Source organism: Triticum aestivum, chromosome 5B (genome assembly GCF_018294505.1).
Source record: "Triticum aestivum cultivar Chinese Spring chromosome 5B, IWGSC CS RefSeq v2.1, whole genome shotgun sequence".
In the NCBI taxonomy this organism is placed as follows: domain Eukaryota; kingdom Viridiplantae; phylum Streptophyta; class Magnoliopsida; order Poales; family Poaceae; genus Triticum; species Triticum aestivum.
This window is the reverse complement of record NC_057807.1, coordinates 541,902,261-541,908,391: the sequence shown is the minus strand read 5'-3', so window position 1 is coordinate 541,908,391 and position 6,131 is coordinate 541,902,261.

Here is a 6,131-nt window from a genome sequence, read left to right as displayed (position 1 = left end):
GAATACAATCTGCCTACTTGCTTTGTGTCGCACTACCAACACTCCACCCTTGAAGCTAAACATTACGCCACTCATAATTGCTTAGTTTATTTATTCAAATACGAATTTCATATGATTCTAATGTTCCTACTTCAGTTTTGAAATGTGTGCCTGCCTGTTATAGAGACATAAGGGGTTTGTATTCCTGTGTGTGGTCTGGTCAGCATGGTTGGGGAGGTGAACTTTCCATATGCAGGGGTTTATAGGGAGACACTCTCCGAGTTGAATCCGCAATGCATTCCATAGATAATCTGACTACTTTTTATGTTTTCATGAATCTCAGATTCTGAACAGCATCATAATGATTATGAGCTTGCGCGCATGAAAAGAATAAAGCAGAACAATGCCATGGCTGTCAAACTTGGCATTAAGGGACTGAAATCAAGTCTGGGTGCAATGCAATGCAATGCAAATGCTCTCCACCTAAAGATTCATGTTCAGAATATGATCCTAACGGTGATTCTGAGCTAGAGGGAGACCTAAGTCAATGTAGCTCCCTAGTGGAGGAGTCAGAGGAAGATGCCCTATCTTATTCACCCATCAAGGTACTTGCTCTAACTTTCCAAGGTTACATTGCTCGCACATATCTTGCAACTGATGCTTTGCATTGCTTCTACTTTGTTGAATTGCCATTAGCTTAGTTTACACATCGTGTATGTGAATATGCCCTGCCTATCCATTTTCAGTACATATTCCATCTGTCATCATACCATATTTATCCATTCAAATGTTGTTCTTGTGTATCAGACGTTCAAAAGGAAGAGGGCAATTGCTGATCGTGGAGGAGCACAAGCAAAGTTTTTGGAAAAGGTAGTGGCACCTGATAAATCAAATAGCCCATTAGGTGTAGTTGCAATATCACCTGACCCACAAAATACCCCAACTCTAGCAGACTCTAGCCCTACTACACTGGTCATTTCTAATGCCCCAACTCAGCAGACCCCAACTGCAGCAAACAGTATGATTATGCCAGTTGACATAGCACCAGCTGTACGATGCAAAACCCCCATTCCAGCAAAGAGTACACCAAATCCAGTTGCCAAATCCCTTTTCGAACCAGAGAGAGCCCCAATTGCAGCAAATAGGACCCCTGTTCCATTTCTTCCCAGTTTAGAAGACGAAGCTTATGTTGTTGTCAGGAACTTTGTGCGCATCTTTCCTTCATGGAAAGATTATACCGCAGACACAGAACAATTTCCAGTCTTCCTCCGCAACTTACACGTAAGTAATGTACTAATGTTATTCATGGTCATTACTGCATATGTTTCTGCTGACCGAAGACACAAGATTTCATTCTTTTAAATAGGCGAGGAGCAAACTGGATTGTGATGACGAGCAAGAGTTGGTTGCGCTTTTCAAGCACTCGTTGATGAAGTATCGTTCCTACCTGAGGCAAGCGCACTTCGATGGCAAGCCTCTGAATGAAATTTATGTAAAGTCTCTGGTGCTACATTTATCCGACGGTGACTGGAATAATCTTATTACACATTGGTCTCGGCTACAGCGTAAGGTACTGTCTATGATATCACATCACAATTTGAACTACATTTCTGCATTTGCCTTAATGTCTCACTTGTACGAAACTGTTAGCAGAAGAACATTCGTTCTCAAGGGACCACAGAATCTCGCAACTATACTGCACACTGCATTGCTCTTGTGAGTACCTCTTGCCCTGTATGACCATACTTACTTTCATAGTTGTTTGATTATGTAGCATCACTGCACATGTTAGCCTCGTAATCGTCCATTTGGTGGACATTATAAGATCCGTATGGACTCTTACACAAATTTAGAATCAACCCAATGCTTTCAAAGAGGTTTAGCTCTGCAGTCCTCTTGTAAGGACTGAACGTGGTCTATCACTGTACTTACATTAACAGCTACTCCCTCCATCCCATAGTATAAGAACGTTTTGTACAATACACCAGTGTTCAAAACACTCTTGTATTATGGGAAGAGGGATTGGTTCATTTTGTAGCATTCTGCATCTTATCTTCCTCGCCCGCCATTTACTAAAAAAGATCAGATCTATATTTAATCTTACCAACAAGTAGAATGCATAGACAATGCCAGTGCAGAAGTGTAGCCCATTGCTCTTGTCAGTACATTTTGTCCTGTAACGCTTGTACTTCCAGGGATTGGTAGTTGATTATGTAGCATCAATCTGCATCTTATCTTCATTATCCTCTATCCCTTCCAGTATTATCATATCTATAATTACTCTCTACAAAATGTAGAGTACATGCAATGCTTATGAAGAAGATTCTGTGCTGAAATTCTTGAGTTATCCTTCCCTTGACATGGAGAAGGGCATTATAAAGCCGGTGTTAACTATTAATGTAAGTCAATCCTTCTAAAGCCTTTATCCTCAATTGCTGTTTAATTTTCTCATACTCCCTATCATTTACTGTTGTTTAGTTTGCTGTTTCTACCAAAATGCATGTTCGTAAGAACCGTAAGTTCTAAGTTTTACTTGTAAAACCAAATTTCTTATTCATACCATGCACATTACTTAATACTCCCTATATGTATGCTTGGTTTTGTGGATCTATAATCCAGTGTGTGGTGAAGCAGTCCACGTTTGCACCTTGTCATCTCCTGTTTTATCTTACTGATGTGGCTAATGATATGAACAACATGCCATGCACATTATCCAAAATAGATACAATGATTTTCTTTGCCCTTCATCTATGCTTGTTATGTTGACATGGTAGTCCGGTAGTGTGGTGAAGCTCCCCGCATTATGAACAATGCCAAATTATGCTATTGATATTTTGAACTTACTCTTTATTTTCTAATTTGAAATTGGATAGAATTGACAGAACAGTTATCATCTTTGTTTATACACGTGCAAAACCTGTCATCTCTCTGCTTTGTTTCAGGGTGATATGCCTGATGGCATGCACAAGTCTGTTGAAGGCTAGGAGACAAACCCAACATATACTGCAGCAAAGAAGGCAAAACATCTTGAAGATAGCGAGACAACCCCAAAGTCTTGTCTTGATGCAGTGTTCAAGTTACTTGAGACTAACAGTCAGACAAGCTCACAGAATTCGTTGTCTGAATCAGTTCGACTTCTTCAGTCCCAAGTTCTAGCAGAAAGGCATTCTGCAACTCAACTTCAACTTGAAGTCCTGTCTCTAAGAAAGATTACGGAGAACACCAATGAGAACCTCATCACTAAACAGCTACACCTGGAAGCTATGACTGACATGCTAGGCCGGTCTCACAGCCTTGCTCAGCAGCTTGCGCAGCAGTTCCCCTGCAAGGCTAACCTTTCTTGAACTGTCTTGGAAGTGGTCTCGGTTCAGTATTATTTTGTTACGCTGCAATGGTGCCCAGTTTTTGTAATCTGCTTCTTTGTTGCGCTTTATGATCACTAGTGGCGAACTTCGATCCCCAGTGGATGTAATATACCTTAAATCCTTTATTGTATAGTGTAGGTTTATTCTTAGTTACTATGCCATAATTTCTTTATTGTATAGAGTAGGTTTGTTCTTAATTCCTACTAGTTACTGCCATCATTCGCTATCTGAAAAAAATTAGATGTGGTCGACCGAGCCGAAACATTCGACTCTAACGGGCCAGGTTTTTAGTGGGCCACAATCGGGCCGGCCTGCGTCTTTCTTGGGCCCGAATGATTGGGGCCTTCACACATTGCGCCAGGCCCAAACTTACACCGGCTTATATTTTAGTTGGGCCTTTTGTCGACCCAGCGCTTAGTTTGGCCCAGGTAGCATTTGGCCATTAACAGGCTGAATATTGTACTGGCCTGTTACGGCCGAGATGAAACCACGGGCCTTTAGCAGGCCAAAATGCATGTTGGGCCTCAATTTTCACTAGTCGTCGATGGGCCTTCAGCAGGCCAAAATGTAGACTGGGCCGTTATGGGCCAGTTAGCTCACGGGCCGTTACTAGGCCGAAACATATCTCGGGCCTTAGTTGGCCCACTGATATCATGGGCCTTTAAGAGGCCGAAAGCTTAGTACAAGCATCAACGGGCCAATTTACGCGACAGGCCTTTAACAGGCCCAAAGTCACGTTGGGCTTAACTGTTGCCACCTTTAGCACGGGCCGTTAGTGGGTTCGATGTCCCGTCGGACCATATATGGCCCATGGGCAGCACGGGCCATTCCCTGGCCGAAAGTCACACCGGGCTGAAATGGGCCCATGTCTACATCAGGCCTCTAACGGCCGAAAGTCACTAGGCTGTAGTTGGGCCCGAATATTTGGCGAACAATTAACGGGACAGATCTGGCTTCGGGCCGCAAATGGGCCCAAATATTGGGCGAACAATTAACGGGCCAGATCTGGCTTCGGGCCGTAAATGGGCCCAAATATTGGGCGAACAATTAACGGGCCAGATCTGGTTTCGAGCCGTAAATGGGCCTTTATTAAGCAGGTCGTTATTGGGCTGGCCCACTAGTACCTGATTAAGTTCTACGGGCCTTTGACTGGGCCGGCCTTTTTAACCTATATGGGCCTCTGTTGGGCCCAGCCACGTGTCGACGTACCATAGGCATGTCTCCTCCAATGGACGGGCGACATCTGGCCCACTGACGAGCTGACAGGTGTTCCCTTCGGCCAATCAGAATTTTACACGTGGAAAGTTCCCATTGGTCGGGGCTGTTAACGGGTTATCGGATCCAAAATCCAACCCGATAGCTTAACGGCGTTCCGTTACGGTGGATGCCACGTATCGTCATGGAAGTGGAAACTTCCGTGATGATAATTTTGGTAATGTCATGGAACACTTCTATGACAGCACAGGTATGACTATCTTGATTCTGTCATAAATTTGTCATGGATGTACATGCATGACAAAAAATGCAACCTACTGTGACAAACACATATCATCACGGAAGTATATTTTTTTTGTAGTGTAGTCATGTGAATTTGGTATTCGTTCGATATTTTGATGAGATGTATGTTGTCTCTCCTCTAGTGGTGTTATGTGAACGTCGACTACATGACACTTCACCATTATTTGGGCCTAGAGGAAGGCATTGGGAAGTAATAAATAGATGATGGGTTGCTAGAGTGACAGAAACTTAAACCCTAGTTTATGTGTTGCTTCGTAAGGGGCTGATTTGGATCCACTAGTTTCATGCTATGGTTAGGTTTACATTAATACTTCTTTTGTAGTTGCGGATCCTTGCAATAGGGGTTAATCATAAGTGGGATGCTTGTCCAAGAAAGGGCAGTACCCAAGCACCAGTCCACCCACATATCAAATTATCAAAGTACCGAACGCGAATCATATGAGCGTGATGAAAACTAGCTTGATGATAATTCCCATGTGTCCTCAGGAGCGCTTTTCTCATTATAAGAAATTGTCCAGGCTAGTCCTTTGCTACAAAAAGGATTGGGCCACCTTGCTGCACTTTATTTACTTTCATTGCTTGTTACCCGTTACAAATTATCTTACCACAAAACTATTTGTTACCTACAATTTCAGTGCTTGCAGAGAATACCTTATTGAAAATCGCTTGTCATTTCTTTCTGCTCCTTGTTGGGTTCGACACTCTTACTTATCGAAAGGACTATGATAGATCCCCTATACTTGTGGGTCATCAGCAGGTCTCTTACAAGTGCCCTCAAACGTTCTGGTGAACACTCGGGCTAACTCATCCCAACTCAAAATACTCCCAGGGGCCAACTGATTTAGCCAAGCTCTGGCAGAACCTTCAAGCATCAGAGGGAGGTGCTTCATGGCCACCTCATCGCTGCCGCCACCAATGTGCACATCCACTCGGTAGTCTTTGAGCCAAGTATCAGGCTTCGACTCGCATGTGAACTTACTGACGCCAGTCGCCAGTATGAAGTTATGGGGAATCTCAACGGCTTTGGTGGCTCTTCCAAAACACTCTGGGCCGGAAACATGGACTCTGGCTCCACTGGGTCTGTCTTGATCCAGCCCTTCTCTGTATGCTCTGTTCCGGTCGACCAAACCCTACACAAGGACGGACCTTGAGTCAAAGCCGGGTTCTCTGGGGTCGACTGGAATTCCGCGGTTGTTCCCATATGGACGCCTGACATCATTACGCCAGGGCGCGTACGACCCGTCCCTCGAAAGGGGCAAAGGCGCTCGA